General features: G+C 42.5%; 1 long non-coding RNA gene across 5 annotated transcripts in view; it reads left to right on the top strand.

The window, feature by feature from the left end:
• Positions 1-1,700: 1,700 nt before the first annotated feature.
• The window catches only part of LOC139572889 (uncharacterized), a 224,496-nt gene continuing 201,378 nt past the window's right edge, over positions 1,701-24,818 (top strand). Inside the window, exons 1-2 of one of the 5 annotated variants that reach the window (XR_011674514.1) lie at positions 1,701-1,875; positions 3,313-3,557. This is a non-coding gene — a long non-coding RNA (uncharacterized lncRNA). The remainder of the gene's footprint in view (positions 1,876-3,312; positions 3,558-24,818) is intronic. The other 4 variants (XR_011674511.1, XR_011674515.1, XR_011674512.1 and 1 more) reach the window with 4 other exon arrangements.

The raw sequence follows: 24,818 nt of genomic DNA, 5'->3' as shown, positions 1-24,818 counted from the left end.
GGTGATGTTTTCAGACTACTGGCTTGTTACACAGCGGGTGGTATTTTTAGACTAGTGACTTGTTACACAGCGGGTGATGTTTTCAGACTAGTGACTTGTTACACAGCAGGTGATGTTTTCAGACTAGTGACTTGTTACACAGCGGGTGATGTTTTCAGACTAGTGACTTGTTACACAGCGGGTGGTATTTTCAGACTAGTGACTTGTTACACAGCGGGTGATCTTATCAGACTACTGACTTGTTACACAGCGGGTGATGTTTTCAGACTAGTGACTTGTTACACAGCGGGTGATGTTTTCAGACTACTGGCTTGTTACACAGCGGGTGGTATTTTTAGACTAGTGACTTGTTACACAGCGGGTGATGTTTTCAGACTAGTGACTTGTTACACAGCAGGTGATGTTTTCAGACTACTGGCTTGTTACACAGCGGGTGGTATTTTCAGACTAGTGACTTGTTACACAGCGGGTGATGTTTTCAGACTAATGACTTGTTACACAGGGGTGATATTTTCAGACTAGTGACTTGTTACACAGCGGGTGATATTTTCAGACTACTGGCTTGTTACACAGCGGGTGATATTTTCAGACTAGTGACTTGTTACACAGCGGGTGATATTTTCAGACTCCTGGCTTGTTACACAGCGGGTGATATTTTCAGACTAGTGACTTGTTACACAGCGGGTGATATTTTCAGACTCCTGGCTTGTTACACATCGGGTGATATTTTCAGACTCCTGGCTTGTTACACAGCGGGGGATATTTCTGTGCTTTCAATATTCAAGTTCAGGTTGAATATTTCATAAAGCTTATCTTGCTCTTGTTTGAAAACTTGTTTAGTCTTCTCAACAGTAAATACAAAGTTAATACAATCAATTGAGGGCATAGTGTTGATTTATAATGCAATGCTTTGTGTTTGTTCGAGTGGCAGGTAGCCTCGTGGTTAAGAATGTTGGGCCAGTATCTGAAAGGTTGCTAGTTCGAATTGCTGAGCAGACTAGATGAAACATCTGTTGATGTGCCCTTGAGCAAGGCACTTAAGCCTCATTGCTCGTGTAAGTCACTCTGAATAAGGGTGTCTGTTAAATTTAAACATATATTTCACTCTTTTGTATGTTATTTATTCCTAAAAATTAAGAATGTTGAGGATGAATATGGTGAATATTGGAAGCTCTGCACAGAGACAGGACAATATAAGGCTTTGTGGAGCAATAGTTGTATTATTAAAAAAATATATGTATTTTATAATAGAACTATTATATTTTATAAAAGCTTTTAATCTTTGACGTCTAGAAGTTCCAAATTGTTCTACATTTTTGTTCCTTCCTCTTATTCATAACAAACATGAATAAAGCTTCATAAACTAACCAACGAAGCCTTATAATCTCTCTCAGCTTGTCTATTGTTAGAAAAGTTCACTCCTTTCATTTGAATGGTATAAAGACAACAAGTCCATATTAAAGCTGTTATATAATGTCGGGTTATATCAGTCATCAGAGTTGTCCCTAATTGATGTGGGAGATGGGCGGCCAGACAAGCACAGACAGTGAGGTCTCTGGACAAAGAGTTACCGAAGTAACGGTCTATATGGAAATATATCGTCTTTGCGTAAAATATCTGGAAAATAAATCAAATTATAATTGAGTAATATGTTGTTAGTGTTTATCTTAAGAATATACCGTACCTATGATGTTCTTTCCTTTGTTGTTGTTTAGTAGTTTTTAGAGGGCGGGACTGAAAATGAAATGAACAAGGCGCGGCCAAGAATCCCCTTCACACGTGCAGACAAAGAGCGCCAACAACACAACCCAAATATGCACTTTTAAACTTTTCCAAACGCAACGGACGACTTCCACGAACATAGGAAATGCAACGGTAAGTGGGTGTTTAAAGTGAATGTTACGCCATGTGAAGTTTTTGATTAGATTTTTGATGAGATTTAATTACAACATAAAAAGTTGCTGATAGTTGGTGCGTCAGCTCGCAAAGTTGAGAGCACAAAGCCCGAGAGGAGCGTTCCTTTGTCTGATGCAGCGCAGAGACGGGGGAGAGAGAGAGAGCGTGGATGCTTTCAAATGTACCTATATCCTTCTTAAATAACTCGCTTATTATTGACATATATAAACTATATGAATCGATGTTTGTAGTTGTTTCGTGGTGTTTATCTGAAAGGGGATGGGTTGAAGGAGACAAAGCTGTCAAAAGTTGGATGGTGTGGGAAGTTGGCAATAGAATTACGGGTGACGACGAACTTTCTTTTTTAATAATAATTTTTTGGGATAAAATAGACGTTTGAATACAAATTCGTAGGCCTATTTATATAAATAATTACATTGTGAAGTTCAGAGTGGTATGGACACTTTTTTTTTGTGTGAAGAATTAAGAACAATACAATCAGGTGCATATATGCTTCTTCCTTCAGATAATCTAATAGCTGACATAAAACTAAATGGAACATTTTTTACAGTCTTCTATTATGATTCCAGAACGCAACATCGTATAAAGGCGGATTAAGTCCTGGTAGTTTTGGGAGTGAGCACTGAGCAACAGGTATAAGACACAGCACAGTAAGTCGGTGCAGTAGACTCTTTGTTACGTTCCTTTGTTCTGTTCCATACTCCCAAAAAGGAGCGAATACAAGAATGCAAAAAGAAAGTAGAAAATAAGCCCTATTTGACTTCAGAAAAGTGATACACGATTGGAAATAATTGATTGCGGTGGTTTTACTGCCTTTTATAAGTGGTTATGAAGGGAAAAATACATATTTATGGATGCAAATTTATACGAATGTCTCTCCTTTTTCAGCATCCATAGAATTGAGTAAATATCTATATATTTTTTTTAATCATATTTGGTTTTTCAAAAATTACTTTAAACTTCGAGTCTAAATTAATGCTTTACACCCCAAGTTGCAAAACGAATATTCTAACACTCTTGTTCTGAAACCATGGCAACTTTTGTTGTAATTTGATGGTATAGAATGCTCCGGTTATACATCTTTAACATGTAGCATGTGGCTCCTCTACACTCATTATAAAACACGGAATAACGTTTTAAAATACATTTGTATTGAACTTGTTGAGGATTATCGAAGTAAATACGATAGTATAGTTTGCATACGCCAAAATGTATTTTCTGTTAGCCTTATTGCATTCGCTTCATCGACCACTTTGCTGGACTGTAAAAACAAGCAAAAATATGTCTGCCAGTGTTTATCACTAACTTTTCTATCGTTTCAAACTCTATTCTCTGCCCAAACTGTGAGTAATACAGAGGCCCTCAATAACTTTGCTTTTCCTCTGCTATCCTCAGGTGGGTTGAAACCTGTTTTATTTGAAAAGCTTTTTTTTTTTCGGGAGGCCTAAATTGGAAAAAGTACCTTTACAACAGGATTTTAGCTGCCGGTCCTTTGAATGACCATCTACACTGTGGTGGATTTACCCGCGACCTGTACCGGACTCATGGAATCGGAATTGGATTATATCTGCCGGCGCACATCACAACAAAGGCTCTCCTAATTGGATAGGCGTCTCATCGGACCCTCGAGGAAAACATGGGTAGGCTAGCCCGCTTCCACAGCGATTTCTTCAGGGAAGACTTGTGGAGTGACGCTTGTTTCCCAATTTGTTGCACAACATCCCATCCTAAAACTAAGTTGCACTTGCAGTGCGTATTTCAGCGTTGCAGTGCATAGGGCATATTTCAGCGTTGCAGGGCATAGTTCAGCGTTGTAAGGCATATTTCAGCGTTGCAGGGCATAGTTCAGCGTTGCAGTGCATATTTCAGCGTTGTAAGGCATATTTCAGCGTTGCAGGGCATATTTCAGCGTTGCAGGGCATATTTCAGCGTTGCAGGGCATATTTCAGCGTTGCAGGACATATTTCAGCGTTGCAGGACATATTTCAGCGTTGCAGGGCATATTTCAGCGTTGCAGGACATATTTCAGCGTTGCAGGGCATATTTCATAGTTGTAGTGTGTATTTCAGAGTTTCAGTGTGTATTCCAGAGTAGCAGTGCGTAAATTGGTGTGGTTGGTTTAGACTTGGCGGTGTTTAGAATGTTATTAAATGTTATTGAAGTCTTAGGCGATAACATGGATTTTATAAAACATTTCTTGATTTATTTATTTTCTGTTGAAATTGCATAGTTAAGTTGATAAAGTTAGAATTAGTTTTCAAAACCAGCGAGTTGTCTGTGTTTACAAAGCCATGTGACCGCCAGTTAAATGATTAGCCGGTGAACAATGTTTTTCAGCAAGGCAGAAGCTGGACAGCGACCCTGAAATGTGGGGGAGGGGGGTGGGGATTGAACGATGATGTTGCCCATCGAGAGCCTTGTATATGATTACATTGACTGATTTACACGCATCTGTTCACATTGCTGCCATTTAGAGATGACGTTATTACATTTATTATCCACCAGACAATTCGCCTGGAGAGAGAAAGAGAGAGAGAGGGGGAGAGGGAAAGAGACAGAGAGAGAGAGAGAGAGAAAGAGAGAGAGAGAGAGAGAGAGAGAGAGGGAGAAGTTACCTCACTATTACAACCCTCATCCTCAATGATGTCATTGAGAGCCAATGAAAATATGCGGGGGGGGGGGGGGGGGGGGGCTCTTCGTAGAATTCAGGCAAAGCCCCCGCCCCCTACGGCGCTCATGGAACCACACATGCACACACCGTGTTGCCATAGTAGTACTCGGCAGTATCACATTTTTGCCACACTGCATTGCGATAAAGTGGGGGAGAATCGGCTACACAAAGCACATGCCAGTTATAAGGCTATTGCCGCTGCAGCTTCTGCCTGTTGTAAATGTCGTTGGGGATTTCTGTCCTTTATTAGATTAAATAAAATAGAGAGCATTTTTGAAAAGGCCTATGATTAACATTTATTTGGAAATGTTTCCCTGTTTTGTGTCTTTTAGTGAATTGGATTCTCTTTCACGGTCAATAAAAAAAAAGATCAAATTAGCCATTTCAAGTCACCTGATGTTATCCCCTTGGTGACCAGAGTGCACTGCAGACTGCAGAGTAGAAATGAACCACATGCGGTCTCTATCTATTAACAGACACCTCTGAGCAGGGGCCAATAAGCTCACAGTGGAGTAGTGGCCATACCATGATGTCATCTTACCTCACCTCATACAGTGGGCTGTGCTGTGCCTCATAATTTTGCCTTAGCATCTCTCTCTCTTTCTCTCTCTCTCTCTCTCTCTCTCTCTCTCTCTCTCTCTCTCTCTCTCTCTCTCTCTCTCTCTCTCTCTCTCTCTCTCTCTCTCTCTCTCTCTCTCTCTCTCTCTCTCTCTCTCTCTCTCTCAATTCAATTCAATTCAATTCAAGGGGCTTTATTGGCATGGGAAACATGTGTTAACATTGCCAAAGCAAGTGAGGTAGGTAATATACAAAAGTCAAATAAACAATAAAAATGAACAGTAAACATTACACATACAGAAGTTTCAAAACAATAAAGACATTACAAATGTCATATTATATATATGCAGTGTTGTAACAATGTACAAATGGTTAAAGCACACAAGTTAAAATAAATAAACATAAATATGGGTTGTATTTACAGTGGTGTTTGTTCTTCACTCTCTCTCTCTCTCTCTCTCTCTGTCTCTGTCTCTCTCTTTCTTTCTCTCTCTCTCTCTCTCTCTCTCTCTCTCTCTCTCTCTCTCTGTCTCTGTCTCTGTCTCTGTCTCTCTTTCTCTCTCTCTCTGTCTCTCTCTCTCTCTCTCTCTCTCTCTCACTCTCTTACTCTCTTACTCTCTTACTCTCTTTCTCTCTTTCTCTCTTTCTCTCTTACTCTCTCTCTCTCTCTCTCTCTCTCTCTCTCTCTCTCTCTCTCTCTCTCTCTCTCTCTCTCTCTCTCTCTCTCTCTCTCTCTCTCTCTCTCTCTCTCTCTCTCTCTCTCTCTCACTCTCTTACTCTCTTACTCTCTTTCTCTCTTACTCTCTTACTCTCTTTCTCTCTCTCTCTCTGTCGCTCTCTCTTTCTCTGCTACACTCTGCTACACATTAGGGCCAGCATTACCAATGGTTGTGACAGCTACTACCTCTGAGATACACAATACTGACAAGGTGTAAAGGATATACTGCTACACATTAGGACCAGCATTACCAATGGCTGTGACAGCTACTACCTCTGAGAGCAGAGTGAGTCTCTGTGGTCTGTAAAACACGTCAGGCTTTGTTTTCCTTCTGTGTGCCTGTGGTAAGGAGATAACTGAGGATGTTCAGCCTGCATGTGTATGTTTTTGCTGTGCGTGTGTGTGTGTGTGTGTACCTGTGTGTTTGTACCTGTGTGTGTGTGTGTGTGTGAGTCCTGTGTGTGTGTGTGTGTGTGTGTTAAAATGCTAGATCGTCTCCACATTCAACGGAGCAGGAATAGATTATTATGGCTTCACACCAGGACAGCGTTTCGATAAAAAGGGAGAGTTCCCTCACGCCCCTCTTTTCCAGGCTTTCTTTAGACTTGTATAATGATGTGATCTATCTCATGCAGAAGTCCTCTGTTTAAATGTCCACTGGACCAGACCGCTGCCTGGTAGAGAGGCCGGTATGTTCATTTGTGGAACAGTTCGTTGTCCGTATCTTAAGTTCTGAACAGATTGCTTTCCCCGGGACACACTGGCTCTTTCTTTAGGGCATTACTGTGTGGTGTATTCAATTAAAACACACACGCGCACGCACACACACACACACACACACACACACACACACACACACACACACACACACACACACACACACACACACACACACACACACACACACACACACACACACACACACACACACACACACACACACACACAGTTTAGATGGCTGTTTGTATGGGTAATTTACTGAGGCTGCAGATATGCCTGTCTTTATCTCCAGTGGTAGTCCGTGGATAGACTCAGGGTTTATCAAGTCAAATCTGATATTGTCTGTTGAGAGATGATGTCCTGGCTAACTGAGGGTTTATCTGGTTAGGTTGGTCTGTTCAATGATGGGATCTATCAGGTGTGATTATTACACACACGCACACACGCACGCACGCACGCACGCACGCACGCACGCACGCACGCACGCACACACACACACACACACACACACACACACACACACACACACACACACACACACACACACACACACACACACACACACACACACACACACACACACACACACACACACACACACACACACACACACACACACACACACACACACACACACACACACACTCAAGGCATTTGAAGTGAAATGAGGTTGACTGTGAAACGTTTTTATCTGTTGTCTGACAGACTGATGTTTAGACTGAAGCAGTGTTACTGAACCATCAGGTCATCAGGAAGCCGGGGAGATTGGTTTATCGTCGGTTTATTATCATGGACTGAGATGCAGAATGTGTGTGAAGTTCTTGGCCTGTCTGACAAACTCAGATATTACAGATTGTCAAATTGATGTTATCTATTTTGTTCCCGTTTCTTCGTAGAATTGGACCCATTTTTATCTCTTAGAAACATGAAGAACATGAAATATTCTACATTTCTGTGGATACCCACGGCTACAGGAAGTCGTTAAAGAGGGACAGAGCAGAGTACCATAACTACAGGAAGTAGTTAAAAAGGGACAGAGCAGAGTACCATAACTACAGGAAGTAGTTAAAAAGGGACAGAGCAGAGCACCATAACTACAGGAAGTAGTTAAAGAGGGACAGAGCAGAGCACCATAACTACAGGAAGTAGTTAAAAAGGGACAGAGCAGAGCATCATAACTACAGGAAGTAGTTAAAAAGGGACAGAGCAGAGCACCATAACTTTATTTTTTTATTTTTTTATTTCCCCTTTATTTAACCAGGTAGGTGAGTTCAGAACAAGTTCTCATTTACAATTGCGACCTGGACAAGATAAAGCAAAGCAGTTGACACATACAACAACACAGAGTTACACATGGAATAAACAAACATACAGTCAATAATACAGTAGAAAAAGTCTGTATACAGCATGTGCAAATGAGGTAGGATAAGGGAGGTAAGGCAATAAATAGGCCATGGTGGCAAAGTAATTACAATATAGCAATTAAACACAGGAAAGGTAGAATGTGCAGAAGATGAATGTGCAAGTAGAGATACTGGGGTGCAAAGGAGCAAGATAAATAAATATATACAGTATGGGGATGAGATAGATTGGATGGGCTATTTACAGATGGGCTATGAACAGGTGCAGTGATCTGTGAGCTGCTCTGACAGCTGGTGCTTAAAGCTAGTGAGAGAGGTAAGAGTCTCCAGCTTTAGTGATTTTTGCAGTTCAATCCAGTCATTGGCAGCAGAGAACTGGAAGGAGAGGCGGCCAAAGGAAGAATTGGCTTTGGGGGTGACCAGTGAGATATACCTGCTGAGGAATCGGCGGGGTTCTGTGCCCCGTACCGGCAGTAGAAGGTGTCTGGGTATTGTAGCCCAGTAGTAGCTGCTGGGCCTCTTTAGCTAGCCGGGAGAGGAGGCCTAGCATGGGCTAGCTCCAGGCTAATTGGTGCTTGCTCCGGGACCAACGTTAGCCAGAAGTCACTCGGATAGCAGCTAGCTAGTTGCGATGATCAAGGTGAAAATGTCCAGAGCTTGCGGTAGGAACCCGGGGATATGGAGAGAAAACAGGTCCGGTATGCTCTGGTTTGAGTCGCGTTGTACAAACTGGCGAGAGCTTTCCGAGCTAATGGTTAGCTGATGACCGCTAGCAGTGGTTAGCTGACTACTAGCTAGTAGCTAGTGAGCTGGCTAGCTTCTGTTGGGGGATTCAGGATTCAAGGTTAATAAAAATACTTTACAATAGATTGGGGGAGACGGGTTGCAGGAGAGTGTTTTGAAGTTGAGGTTTAGAAAAAAAGATTAAAAGATATGTGAAGAAAAATATATAAAAAGGTATACACATGGGACACGACAAGACAAAGGACAAAAGACGTCTGACTGCTACGCCATCTTGGATTTTAGTTCAAGAGGGACAGAGCATCATAACTACAGGATGTTAGTTCAAGAGGGACAGAGCATCATAACTACAGGATGTTAGTTCAAGAGGGACAGAGCATCATAACTACAGGATGTTAGTTCAAGAGGGACAGAGCACCATAACTACAGGATGTTAGTTCAAGAGGGACAGAGCATCATAACTACAGGATGTTAGTTCAAGAGGGACAGAGCACCATAACTACAGGATGTTAGTTCAAGAGGGACAGAGCATCATAACTACAGGATGTTAGGTCAAGAGGGACAGAGCATCATAACTACAGGATGTTAGTTCAAGAGGGACAGAGCATCATAACTACAGGATGTTAGTTCAAGAGGGACAGAGCATCATAACTACAGGATGTTAGTTCAAGAGGGACAGAGCAGAGCACCATAACTACAGGATGTTAGTTCAAGAGGTACAGAACATCATAACTACAGGATGTTAGTTCAAGAGGGACAGAACATCATAACTACAGGATGTTAGTTCAAGAGGGACAGAGCAGAGCACCATAACTACAGGATGTTAGTTCAAGAGGGACAGAGCATCATAACTACAGGATGTTAGTTCAAGAGGGACAGAGCATCATAACTACAGGATGTTAGTTCAAGAGGGACAGAGCATCATAACTACAGGATGTTAGTTCAAGAGGGACAGAGCATCATAACTACAGGATGTTAGTTCAAGAGGGACAGAGCATCATAACTACAGGATGTTAGTTCAAGAGGGACAGAGCATCATAACTACAGGATGTTAGTTCAAGAGGGACAGAGCATCATAACTACAGGATGTTAGTTCAAGAGGGACAGAGCATCATAACTACAGGATGTTAGTTCAAGAGGGACAGAGCAGAGCATCATAACTACAGGATGTTAGTTCAAGAGGGACAGAGCATCATAACTACAGGATGTTAGTTCAAGAGGGACAGAGCAGAGCACCATAACTACAGGATGTTAGGTCAAGAGGGACAGAGCATCATAACTACAGGATGTTAGTTCAAGAGGGACAGAGCACCATAACTACAGGATTTTAGTTCAAGAGGGACAGAGCATCATAACTACAGGATGTTAGTTCAAGAAGGACAGAGCATCATAACTACAGGATGTTAGTTCAAGAGGGACAGAGCACCATAACTACAGGATGTTAGTTCAAGAGGGACAGAGCAGAGCACCATAACTACAGGATGTTAGTTCAAGAGGGACAGAACATCATAACTACAGGATGTTAGTTCAAGAGGGACAGAGCAGAGCATCATAACTATAGGATGTTAGTTCAAGAGGGACAGAGCAGAGCATCATAACTACAGGATGTTAGTTCAAGAGGGACAGAGCATCATAACTACAGGATGTTAGTTCAAGAGGGACAGAGCATCATAACTACAGGATGTTAGTTCAAGAGGGACAGAGCATCATAACTACAGGATGTTAGTTCAAGAGGGACAGAACACCATAACTACAGGATGTCAGTTCAAGAGGGACAGAGCATCATAACTACAGGATGTTAGTTCAAGAGGGACAGAGCATCATAACTACAGGATGTTAGTTCAAGAGGGACAGAGCATCATAACTACAGGATGTTAGTTCAAGAGGGACAGAGCACCATAACTACAGGATGTTAGGTCAAGAGGGACAGAGCACCATAACTACAGGATGTTAGTTCAAGAGGGACAGAGCACCATAACTACAGGATGTTAGTTCAAGAGGGACAGAGCACCATAACTACAGGATGTTAGTTCAAGAGGGACAGAGCACCATAACTACAGGATGTTAGTTCAAGAGGGACAGAGCACCATAACTACAGGATGTTAGTTCAATAGGGACAGAGCATCATAACTACAGGATGTTAGTTCAAGAGGGACAGAGCATCATAACTACAGGATGTTAGTTCAAGAGGGACAGAGCACCATAACTACAGGATGTTAGGTCAAGAGGGACAGAGCATCATAACTACAGGATGTTAGTTCAAGAGGGACAGAGCACCATAACTACAGGATGTTAGTTCAAGAGGGACAGAGCATCATAACTACAGGATGTTAGTTCAAGAGGGACAGAGCATCATAACTACAGGATGTTAGTTCAAGAGGGACAGAGCATCATAACTACAGGATGTTAGTTCAAGAGGGACAGAGCATCATAACTACAGGATGTTAGTTCAAGAGGGACAGAGCATCATAACTACAGGATGTTAGTTCAAGAGGGACAGAGCATCATAACTACAGGATGTTAGTTCAAGAGGGACAGAGCATCATAACTACAGGATGTTAGTTCAAGAGGGACAGAGCATCATAACTACAGGATGTTAGTTCAAGAGGGACAGAGCATCATAACTACAGGATGTTAGTTCAAGAGGGACAGAGCATCATAACTACAGGATGTTAGTTCAAGAGGGACAGAGCATCATAACTACAGGATGTTAGTTCAAGAGGGACAGAGCATCATAACTACAGGATGTTAGTTCAAGAGGGACAGAGCATCATAACTACAGGATGTTAGTTCAAGAGGGACAGAGCATCATAACTACAGGATGTTAGTTCAAGAGGGACAGAGCACCATAACTACAGGATGTTAGTTCAAGAGGGACAGAGCATCATAACTACAGGACAGTGTTAGTTCAAGAGGGACAGAGCATCATAACTACAGGATGTTAGTTCAAGAGGGACAGAGCATCATAACTACAGGATGTTAGTTCAAGAGGGACAGAGCACCATAACTACAGGATGTTAGTTCAAGAGGGACAGAGCACCATAACTACAGGATGTTAGTTCAAGAGGGACAGAGCACCATAACTACAGGATGTTAGTTCAAGAGGGACAGAGCATCATAACTACAGGATGTTAGTTCAAGAGGGACAGAGCACCATAACTACAGGATGTTAGTTCAAGAGGGACAGAGCATCATAACTACAGGATGTTAGTTCAAGAGGGACAGAGCACCATAACTACAGGATGTTAGTTCAAGAGGGACAGAGCATCATAACTACAGGATGTTAGTTCAAGAGGGACAGAGCATCATAACTACAGGATGTTAGTTCAAGTCTAGGCGCTATTCTGTAATGTGTTGTGTGTGTGTCTATTTTGTAATGCGCTGTGTGTGTGTGTGTGTGTGTGTGTGTGCATTGTGTGTGTGTGTCTATTCTGTAACGCTTTGTGTGTGTGTGTGTGTGTGTGTGTGTGTGTGTGTGTGTGTGTGTGTGTGTGTGTGTGTGTGTGTGTGTGTGTGTGTGTGTGTGTGTGTGTGTGTGTGTGTGTGTGTGTGCATTGTGTGTGCATTTTGTGTGTGTGTGTCTATTCTGTAATGCATTGTGTGTGTGTGTGTGTGTGTGTGTGTCTGTGTGTGTGTGCGTTGTGTGTGTGTGTCTTTTCTGTAACGCTTTGTGTGTGTGTGTGTGTGTGTGTGTGTGTGTGCATTGTGTGTGTGTGTGTCTATTCTGTAATGCGTTGTGTGTGTGTGTGTGTGTGTGTGTGTGTGTGTGTGTGTGTGTGTGTGTGTGTGTGTGTGTGTGTGTGTGTGTGTGTGTGTGTGTGTGTGTGTGTGTGTGTGTGTGTGTCTGTGTGTGTGTGCGTTGTGTTTGTGTGTCTATTTTGTTTTGTGTGTGTGTCTATTCTGTAATGCGTTTTGTGTGTGTCTATTTTGTCTATTCTGTAATGTGTGTTGTGTGTGTGTGTGTGTGTGTGTGTGTGTGTGTGTGTGTGTCTATTCTGTAATTTGTTGTGTGTGTGTGTGTGTCTATTCTGTAATGCGTTAGTCCTGTCAGAAACTTCAGACACTACCCACATTCACAGTCCTTCATCTCCTTCTCACAGGACAGGGGCCTCAGAAAGAGAGCATGGCATGCAAAGATTGATACTGTCACAGAGGAATGTACACACATACAGACAGGGTAGACAGAGTAGACATGCAGGCCTGGGAGACTGCCTGGCACTTACACTACGGAGCCTGCCATGCTGCAGGAGGGAGGAAGAGGGGAGGAAGGAGGGAATGAAGGAGGGAGGGAGGAAGGGAGGAGAGGGAAAGAGAGAGAGAGAGGTAGGGAAGGAGGGAGGGAGGGAGGAGGGAATGATGGAGGGAGGAAGGAAGGAGAGGGAAAAAGAGAGAGAGAGAGATAGGGAAGGAGGGAGGGAGGAAGAGGGGAGGAAGGAGGGAGTGAAGGAGGGAGGGAGGAAGGGAGGAGAGGGAAAGAGAGAGAGAGAGAGGCAGGGATGGAGGGAGGGAGGAAGAGGGGAGGAAGGAGGGAGGGAGGAAGGAAGGGAGAAAGGGACTGGGGGAGAGACAGAAACACAGCCAGCCAGCCTAATCTCCTCTCCTTTCAGTTCACCAACAATTCAGCCATCCCCACCTCCCTCCCTCCTTCCCTGTCTGCCTGGCTGTCTCATCGTTTCACAGCCTAAATAGAACCGGGCACGAGGAATAAAAGCTCTTCTCTTTTAATGCAAAGTGTTCTCTTTTGGAACTTGGACAGTGTCTCTCCCCAGGAATGTAGCATTAGGAATTCCTTTCAGACGATTTTCAAGTTCATTCTCATAAGGGGTCTGACTCATTGTTAGACTCATAAGGACTCATTATTAGATGTAGAGAGTTTCTCATTTGATCCACATTTCTCTTTCAAGTTTGTCTAGTTTTTTTTTGCCTGATAATCTCAATGGAAGACAAGATATGTTTTGCTGTAAAAGGTAATCAAATCACAGTTTTAGATTTTTTTTTAAATCTATTTATTTTATTGAGGAATAGGCCTGTTAACGAATAAGCTTCATAGCCCTTCCCTGCAGTCAAATTACCTTGTAGCCTCATGGGTGGAATGATATTAATATTTCATAATTAATAAACATTATTTTAAAAACCAGACAAAAATCCGGTGTTTGTATGTCAAACGGTTTTGTTATATTTCAGTCTTCTGTGATGTATATAAAGTGTAATATTGGGATGGAAACTCAACATGTAAAACATTTAAACTCTGTGTCTGACATGATGCAGGTGTCTTCTTTCTTTAAGCCCAGAACCATCTGTGTGAGGTGGATACTTTAGTTTCAAAGTAGATTTTGTTTAAGACTACCCAGAAGCACTCTGTGTGACCCTGATTTAGCCCACTGCAGTAAATGAAGGGTTAAGGAATGCCGCTGTCCAACTGTGTTCCCTCAAACAGGCCTCGTTCCTGATTGGACAGTTGGACAGCAGACGGACTAGCGTGATATTTACTTACAGTGTTGTAGGCCCACGGTGATGACGACGAGGACAACGATGATGATGATGATGATATTTACACATTTACAGTCTAGGAATTCAAGGCAAAAACGATTGTAGGCCATAGTTCAGAAGATTTGAAGTTGACAAAAAAAGACAGGACAAAAATTACCCAAAGCACCCTACTTTTAAAAATAATATTATTTTTATTATTTTACCAGGTAAGTTGACTGAGAACACGTTCTCATTTACAGCAACGACCTGGGGAATAGTTACTGTAGAAATCTGGGCTACAAGGGCAGAACAGCCCAACACTGTCAAGCTGCAGAAAGACTGTAGCAACCTGGGATACAAGGGCAGAACAGCACAACACTGTCAAGCTGCAGAAAGACTGTAGCAACCTGGGATACAAGGGCAGAACGGCCCAACACTGTCAAGCTGCAGAAAGACTGTAGCAACCTGGGATACAAGGGCAGAACGGCCCAACACTGTCAAGCTGCAGAAAGACTGTAGCAACCTGGGATACAAGGGCAGAACGGCCCAACACTGTCAAGCTGCAGAAAGACTGTAGCAACCTGGGATACAAGGGCAGAACGGCCCAACACTGTCAAGCTGCAGAAAGACTGTAGCAACCTGGGATACAAGGGCAGAACAGCCACAGCACTGCCAAGCTGCAGAAAGACTGTAGCAACCTGGGATACAAGGGCAGAACAGCACAACACTGTCAAGCTGCAGAAAGACTGTAGCAACCTGGGATACAAGGGCAGAACAGCCACAGCACTGCCAAGCTGCAGAAAGACTGTAGCAACCTGGGATACAAGGGCAGAACAGCCACAACACTGTCAAGCTGCAGAAAGACTGTAGCAACCTGGGATACAAGGGCAGAACAGCCCAACACTGTCAAGCTGCAGAAAGACTGTAGCAACCTGGGATACAAGGGCAGAACAGCCACAGCACTGCCAAGCTGCAGAAAGACTGTAGCAACCTGGGATACAAGGGCAGAACAGCCACAGCACTGCCAAGCTGCAGAAAGACTGTAGCAACCTGAGAGATAAAGGAACAGAGCACATTGTCTAGACACGACCAGACAACCCCATTATTTGTTATAGTTTATTTAACCATTATTTAGACAAGGAGTCTATGCTGAGGCCAAGGTGTTTTTATTTAGACAGGGAGTCTATGCTGAGACCAAGGTGTCTTTATTTAGACAGGGAGTCTATGCTGAGGCCAAGGTGTCTTTATTTAGACAGGGAGTCTATGCTGAGACCAAGGTGTCTTTATTTAGACAGGGAGTCTATGCTGAGACCAAGGTGTCTTTATTTAGACAGGGAGTCTATGCTGAGGCCAAGGTGTCTTTATTTAGACAGGGAGTCTATGCTGAGACCAAGGTGTCTTTATTTAGACAGGGAGTCAATGATGAGACCAAGGTGTCTTTATTTAGACAGGGAGTCAATGATGAGACCAAGGTGTCTTTATTTAGACAGGGAGTCAATGCTGAGACCAAGGTGTCTTTATTTAGACAGGGAGTCAATGATGAGACCAAGGTGTCTTTATTTAGACAGGGAGTCAATGCTGAGACCAAGGTGTCTTTAGTTAGACAGAGAGTCAATGCTGAGACCAAGGTCTCTTTTCCGGAGGAGCCCTGTAAAGCACCACAATACACATCAAAATACAAAAAACCCCACATTAAACTACACATTCATATACATTTACATTTAAGTCATTTAGCAGACGCTCTTATCCAGAGCGACTTACAAATATACACAATACAATACGTGTTATTGTACACAACAATACAGGAAAAGCAGGGATGGGATCTACGTAACTTCAAAGAGGACCAGCCAACCTTTTGGTAAAGAAAACAGTGATGAGTAATTCAACTGTCTCCTGTGATGAAACGTAAGGTGGTATGAAGAACGGTATCCAGGGGTTTAACAGTAGAGGCAGCTACACTTTCACCAGAATCAAGAACAGGTAGAAAGATTGATACATAGAATTACCATAATCAATAACAGGTAGAAAGATTGATACATAGAATCCCCATAATCAATAACAGGTAGAAAGAGTGATACATAGAATTACCATAATCAATAACAGGTAGAAAGATTGATACATAGAATCACCATAATCAATCACAGGTAGAAAGATTGATAAATATAATCCCCATAATCAATAACAGGTAGAAAGATTGATACATAGAATTACCATAATCAATAACAGGTAGAAAGGTTGATAAATATAATTACCATAATCAATAACAAGTAGAAAGATCAGCTTCCTGTTGACTAGAGAGACAAGATCAGTTTCCATTTAAAAAAAGAGCCCACTTTAAATCTTAGTTTCTTAACAATCTCAGTCATATATTTTTTAAGCGATAAATCATTGTCAATCCAAATACCAAGGTATTTTGTATGCAGGGACTCGTTCGATTATAGAACCATCCGATGAGTAATGATGTCATCCATCTGAGACAATCTTCCGAAAAAACTTGAACACAACATTATATTTAGTTTTGACCGTATTAAGTAGGAGTTTTGTAAAAACATCACAATGGGACTGTAGCCTTGTCTCAACCAGGTCAGCAGTCGGGTAGTTACATACATAATAGTATCATCCCAAGATTAAATGCAATTTATGTTTAAAATGGTTTAAATAACCTGAAACAGGAAATGGTCCCATAGGACAGGAAGTTCTCAAAGTGGGGTGCGAGGTACTGCAGGGGGTCAGCTGACAGACCCCCCCCCCCAAAAAACTAAAACTAAATTACTTAATTTAAAAAAATGAATGTTACTAATACGATTAAATGACTTTTGGCCAAGGGATCTGTGGAATAAGTTTAACGTGTGTAATACAATACAATGTTTCTTTTTTATGCAATTATTTTTTATACATAAATGCACTGTAATTGAGGCTTTAAAACTTAAACGTTTTCTCTCGGCCTCCTGGAAAAATGTGTAGAATTACAGGATATTATCTTTAAAGCTGCAACAACAAAATATCTCTCTGCCCCATGACAAAAAAGTGTAGAACTGCAGGAAAATGATCTCCGGTGCCAAGAGATGGGCCTTTAAAATGTTCCTTTGCAGGGCCCGAGACCTGGTTTGTTTGGCCATGCACTGCCGAAGCCATAGTGCTATGCATTTTTTTTTTTATCTCACTCAAAAGACTACGATGGGGTCTCTGGTGAATTTACCAACACAACAGGGGCCCATGGTGAATTTGCTATCACAACAGGGGTCCCTGGTGAATTTGCTATCACAACAGGGGTCCCTGGTGAATTTGCTATCACAACAGGGGTCCCTGGTGAATTTACCAACACAACAGGGGTCCCTGGTGAATTTGCTATCACAACAGGGGCCCCTGGTGAATTTGCTATCACAACAGGGGTCCCTGGTGAATTTACCAACACAACAGGGGTCCCTGGTGAATTTGCTATCACAACAGGGGTCCCTGGTGAATTTGCTATCACAACAGGGGTCCCTGGTGAATTTTCTATCACAACAGGGGTCCCTGGTGAATTTGCTATCACAACAGGGGTCCCTGGTGAATTTGCTATCACAACAGGGGCCCCTGGTGAATTTGCTATCACAACAGGGGTCCCTGGTGAATTTGCTATCACAACAGGGGTCCCTGGTGAATTTGCTATCACAACAGGGGTCCCTGGTGAATTTGCTATCACAACAGGGGTCCCTGGTGAATTTGCTATCACAACAGGGGTCCCTGGTGAATTTGCTATCACAACAGGGGTCCCTGGTGAATTTGCTATCACAACAGGGGCCCCTGGTGAATTTGCTATCACAACAGGGGTCCCTGGTGAATTTGCTATCACAACAGGGGTCCCTGGTGAATTTGCTATCACAACAGGGGTCCCTGGTGAATTTGCTATCACAACAGGGGTCCCTGGTGAATTTGCTATCACAACAGGGGTCCCTGGTGAATTTGCTATCACAACAGGGGTCCCTGGTGAATTTGCTATCACAACAGGGGCCCCTGGTGAATTTGCTATCACAACAGGGGCCCCAGCCCTGAAAAGCCTGAGAAGCCCTGCCGTAGGACACATCAACGACAGGTTAATCCACACACATGAAACAAACAGATGAAACAAAATGCAATAAACATTTATTTTCCATCAACAAATACAATGGAAATAATTGGAAATAGTATAATGCATTTTAATTTGCACAAAATATAATATTATGTCATTGACATTTCAAAATGGATTATCCCAAATATCACCCAACATCACAAGACTCAAACCGTTGACTAGAACATTTCGGTATTTTTTTAAAATACCAACTAACCAGTGTTTTTTTTAGGCAAAAGTAACAATGTAATGACTTGGTCTAAGCACTAAGATCAGGAATCATACAGCTCTCATCTGCACAGGGACAAATAGGCAGCTTTAAAAACACTGTACCAACTCTGAATTTGATATTTTGCCAAGCAATATGTTTGAATGAAAGTATAGCATATTTCCAATTACAATGTCCATGAAACAATGAATACATCTCTAAACATGGATTCAGCCCTTCACTTTACATCATTACTACAGACTTAATATTTAATTAATATTTAAAGCATCAAACATACATGCAACATAATCGTATGCCTTCTGTTAAGCTACTCTAAATTAACAATGGTATAAACACATATTCAACGCTATCTTATACCTACTGTTTGGCTAATCTAAATCTGTATCAGTAGCCGATGGTCTGTACCGGCGGGCGGGCGGGCGGACAGACAGATATACAGACAGACACTGTTTTTTAAAACTCCATCCTCTTTTCACTGAATTTGTGATAAAGGTAGCTAGAATTGTGCTGTAGTATTTCTGTGATGGTCTGACACCTTGTCTAACTATTCAGGGGACAGCACACATGTGATGCTACGCCTTCTCTCAGTATGGCCAGTCTACACTACCTACCATATAGTTACCTAGTACCTCCGATGGCCCTAGTCCTTCACAGTGTGTCGGCCCTCTCTCCCACCACCGCTAGCCCATCCCCAGATCCCAGGTTACAGGAAGCAGACAGACATGTGTCTCTAATGTATCTGTAGCCTTACGGGCTGATCCTCTCCTTGTCTACCACTCTGTAAAAACAGCCAGTGATGTATCACACTACAAAGTCAATGAGCTGTGTGAAATACTGGAGACACTCTGTTAAAGCTGCTGCTGCCACGCACAACACACACACACACACACACACACACACACACACACACACACACACACACACACACACACACACACACACACACACACACACACACACACACACACACACACACACACACACACACACACACACACACACACACACACACACACACACACACACACACACACACACACACACAGCGCAGCCAGGCGATAGCTGTCACTACCAGTGCTGGTTTGAATAATTAAAGTGATAAATTATACATCATGTAGGTCTGGTGGCAGACTGACAGGTGTAGTGAATACCATTGTGTTTCATTGACACAGTGGGCTGTGTGTGTGTGGGGCACAGAGTGCCTCTCTCTCTCTCTCTCTCTCTCTCTCTCTCTCTCTCTCTCTCTCTCTCTCTCTCTCTCTCTCTCTCTCTCTCTCTCTCTCTCTCTCCCCCCCCCCCCCCACTCAATTCAATTCAATTCAAGGGGTTTTATTGGCATGGGAAACATGTGTTAACATTGCCAAAGCAAGTGAGGTAGATAATATACAAAAGTGGAATAAACAATAAAAATTAACAGTAAATATTACACATACAGAAGTTTCAAAACAATGAAGACATTACAAATGTCATATTATGTATATATACAGTGTTGTAACAATGTACAGATGGTTAAAGTACACAAGGGAAAATAAATAAGCATAAATATGGGTTGTATTTACAATGGTGTTTGTTCTTCACTGGTTGCCCTTTTCTTGTGGCAACAGGTCACAAATCTTGCTGCTGTGATGGCACACTGTGGTTTTTCACCCAGTAGATATGGGAGTTTATCAAAATTGGGTTTGTTTTCGAATTCTTTGTGGATCTGTGTAATCTGAGGGAAATATGTGTCTCTAATATGGTCATACATTGGGCAGGAGGTTAGGAAGTGCAGCTCAGTTTCCACCTAATTTTGTGGGCAGTGAGCACATAGCCTGTCTTCTCTTGAGAGCCATGTCTGCCTACGGTGGCCTTTCTCAATAGCAAGGCTATGCTCACTGAGTCTGTACATAGTCAAAGCTTTCCTTAAGTTTGGGTCAGTCACAGTGGTCAGGTATTCTGCCACTGTGTCCTCTTTGTTTAGGGCCAAATAGCATTCTAGTTCGCACTGTTTTTTTGTTAATTCTTTCCAATGTGTCAAGTAAATATCTTTTTGTTTTCTCATGATTTGGATTTTGATAATTAGCTGTTAATGGCCTAATTCTGCTCTGCATGCAGTATTTGGTGTTCTACGTTGTACATGGAGGATATTTTTGCAGAATTCTGCATGCAGAGTCTCAATTTGGTGTTTGTCCCATTTTGTGAAATCTTGGTTGGTGAGCGGACCCCAGACCTCACAACCATAAAGGGCAATGGGTTACTCTCTCTCTCTCTCTCTCTCTCTCTCTCTCTCTCTCTCTCTCTCTCTCTCTCTCTCTCTCTCTCTCTCTCTCTCTCTCTCTCTCTCTCTCTCTCTCTCTGTCTCTCTCTCTCTCTCTCAATTTGCTTTATTGGCATGACGTAACAATGTACATATTGCCAAAGCTTATTTTGGATATTTACAATATAAAAAATACATTAAAAAAAATAAAAATAAAATGAGAATCAAATTGTCAACGGGACAACAGTAACAACAATAACCAAGGTCAAAATAACCATATATTCAACAATAACAATAAGCATACAGTAGAGTACATGTGCAGGTTGATTGGTCTGTCAGACACTGTCCCTCAACTTATGGCAGGCAGCAATGTAGTGCGCTGCCAACCCACAGCTCTCTGCGTCCTCCCCCAACAGGACTGGTAGCCTACTCTCATCAGAGAGGTCTTTGAAACCTTGAATAAGGGTTTCAAATTTGGGGAATTTACACTCTCTAATTGTTTTATATTTTTTACATTTTGTCAGGAAATGCTGCTCCGTCTCAGGTTCTGCTGTGGTGCAGTGGTTGCACAGCCTTTCCTCTACAGGGAGCCAGGTTTTCCTGTGTCTACCCTTCTCAATGGCAAGGCTGTGCTCACTGAGCCTGTACTTTGTCAAGGTTTTTCTAAGGTTTTGATCAGTAACCATGGTCAAATAGTTAGCCACGGTGTACTGTCGATTTAGAGCCAGATAGCACTGCATTTTGCTTTGTGTTTGTGCTTGTGTTTCCCAATAAGTAATGTAGTTTTGTTTTGACTGTGTTGTAATTTGTTTTATTCTGATTGATTGGATGTTCTGGTCCTGAGGCTTCAGTGTGTTAGTAGAACAGGTTAGTGAACTCAGCCCCAGGACCAGCTGGATGAGGGGACTCTTTTCTTTGCTCAGCTCTTGGCATTGCAGGGCTTGGCAGTGATATGAGAGGGGGTCACTGTATTTTAGATGTTTCCAAAACTTAATTGCTATTTTTTTTTTTTTTATTATTAGTGGATATTGGCCTAATTCTGCCCTGCATGCATTGTTTGTAGTTTTCCTCAGGACATGTAGGAGCATCTTACAGAACTCTGCATGCAGGGTTTTAATGGGATGTTTGTCCCATTTGATGAAATCTTGTTTTGCAAGTGGACCCCACACCTCGCTGCCATAAAGTGCAATTGGTTCAATGACATATTCAATTAGTTTTAGCCAAATTTTAATAGGCATTTAATTTTGTTTCTTAATGGCGTAGAATGCCCTGCGTGCTTTCTCTCTCAGTTCATTCAGTGCATCATTAAGGTGTCCAGTTGAGCTTATTTTTAAACCTAAGTAATTGTAGTGTGTACAGTACTCTATATATTTTGTACCAATTGAGAACTTTGGTCTAATTCCCTGAGATCTGGATCTGACACTGGTCAGTCACTATTCCACGTTGATCAGTCACTATTCCACGTTGATCAGTCACTATTCCACGTTGATCAATCACTATTCCTCATGGCGCAGTCACTATTCCTCGTGGTGCAGTCACTATTCCATTTTGTTCACTCACTATTCCACGTTGATCAATCACTATTCCTCATGGTGCAGTCACTATCCCACGTTGATCAGTCAGTATTCCATGTTGGTCAGTCACTATTCCTCATGGTGCAGTCACTATTCCTCATGGTGCAGTCACTATTCCATGTTGGTCACTCACTATTCCACGTAGGTCAGTCAGTATTCCACGTTGGTCAGTCACTACTCCACGTTGGTCAGTCACTACTCCATGTTGGTCACTCACTATTCCACGTAGGTCAGTCAGTATTCCATGTTGGTCAGTCACTATTCCACACTGGTCAGTCACTACTCCATGTTGGTCAGTCACTACTCCATGTTGGTCAGTCACTATTCCATGTTGGTCAGTCACTATTCCTCATGGTGCAGTCACTATCCCACGTTGATCAGTCAGTATTCCATGTTGGTCAGTCACTATTCCTCATGGTGCAGTCACTATTCCTCATGGTGCAGTCACTATTCCATGTTGGTCACTCACTATTCCACGTAGGTCAGTCAGTATTCCACGTTGGTCAGTCACTACTCCACGTTGGTCAGTCACTACTCCATGTTGGTCACTCACTATTCCACGTAGGTCAGTCAGTATTCCATGTTGGTCAGTCACTATTCCACACTGGTCAGTCACTACTCCATGTTGGTCAGTCACTACTCCATGTTGGTCAGTCACTATTCCATGTTGGTCAGTCACTATTCCTCATGGTGCAGTCACTATTCCACGTTGATCAGTCAGTATTCCATGTTGGTCAGTCACTATTCCTCATGGTGCAGTCACTATTCCTCATGGTGCAGTCACTATTCCATGTTGGTCACTCACTATTACACGTAGGTCAGTCAGTATTCCACGGTGGTCAGTCACTACTCCATGTTGGTCACTCACTATTCCATGTAGGTCAGTCAGTATTCCATGTTGGTCAGTCACTATTCCACACTGGTCAGTCACTACTCCATGTTGGTCAGTCACTATTCCATGTTGGTCAGTCACTATTCCTCATGGTGCAGTCACTATTCCGTGTTGGTCACTCACTATTCTACGTTGGTCAGTCACTATTCCACGTTGGTCAGTCACTACTCCATGTTGGTCAGTCACTACTCCATGTTGGTCAGTCACTATTCCATGTTGGTCAGTCAGTATTCCATGTTGGTCAGTCACTATTCCATGTTGGTCAGTCACTATTCCACGTTGGTCAGTCACTACTCCATGTTGGTCAGTCACTACTCCATGTTGGTCAGTCACTACTCCATGTTGGTCAGTCACTATTCCATGTTGGTCAGTCACTATTCCACATTGGTCAGTCACTATTCCATGTTGGTCAGTCACTATTCCTCATGGTGCAGTCACTATTCCACGTTGGTCAGTCACTACTCCATGTTGGTCTGTCACTATTCCATGTAGGTCACTCACTATTCCACGTTGGTCAGTCACTATTCCTCATGGTGCAGTCACTATTCCACGTTGGTCACTCACTATTCCATGTTGGTCAGTCACTATTCCACGTTGGTCAGTCACTACTCCATGTTGGTCAGTCACTATTCCATGTTGGTCAGTCACTATTCCATGTTGGTCAGTCAGTATTCCATGTTGGTCACTCGCTATTCCATGTTGGTCAGTCACTATTCCACGTTGGTCAGTCACTACTCCATGTTGGTCAGTCACTATTCCATGTTGGTCAGTCACTATTCCATGTTGGTGAGTCACTACTCCATGTTGGTCTGTCACTATTCCATGTAGGTCACTCACTATTCCACGTTGGTCAGTCACCATTCCTCATGGTGCAGTCACTTTTCCACGTTGGTCAGTCACTATTCCATGTTGGTCAGTCACTATTCCACGTTGGTCAGTCACTACTCCATGTTGGTCAGTCACTATTCCATGTTGGTCAGTCACTATTCCATGTTGGTCAGTCACTATTCCATGTTGGTGAGTCACTATTCCACATTGGTCAGTCACTACTCCATGTTGGTCAGTCACTATTCCATGTTGGTGAGTCACTACTCCACGTTGGTCTGTCACTATTCCATGTTGGTGAGTCACTACTCCACGTTGGTCAGTCACTATTCCACATTGGTGAGTCACTACTCCACATTGGTGAGTCACTATTCCACATTGGTCGTGGTCTCGTGTACATACGCAGACCTCGGTTACATCACGGTCACGTTTTGGTTCTCATGCGTACCACGATTGGCTCTTTGTCCTGGAAGTGTATTTCTAGGTCTTTCCATTATACCAAGTCATAGTAGGATAGAGATGGTGTTTTCTATGTAATCTGGTCTACTATATAGTAACATGTATATCTCCACAGTCTAGTCTATGTTTTCTATGTCATCTGGTCTACTATATAGTAACATGTATATCTCCACAGTCTAGTCTATGTTTTCTATGTCATCTGGTCTACTATATAGTAACATGTATATCTCCACAGTCTAGTCTATGTTTTCTATGTCATCTGGTCTACTATATAGTAACATGTATATCTCCACAGTCTAGTCTATGTTTTCTATGTCATCTGGTCTACTATATAGTAACATGTATATCTCCACAGTCT

The sequence above is a fragment of the Salvelinus alpinus genome, chromosome 4, assembly GCF_045679555.1.
Source record: "Salvelinus alpinus chromosome 4, SLU_Salpinus.1, whole genome shotgun sequence".
Classification (NCBI taxonomy): Eukaryota; Metazoa; Chordata; class Actinopteri; order Salmoniformes; family Salmonidae; genus Salvelinus; species Salvelinus alpinus.
This window is presented reverse-complemented; position numbering and strand designations above follow the sequence as displayed.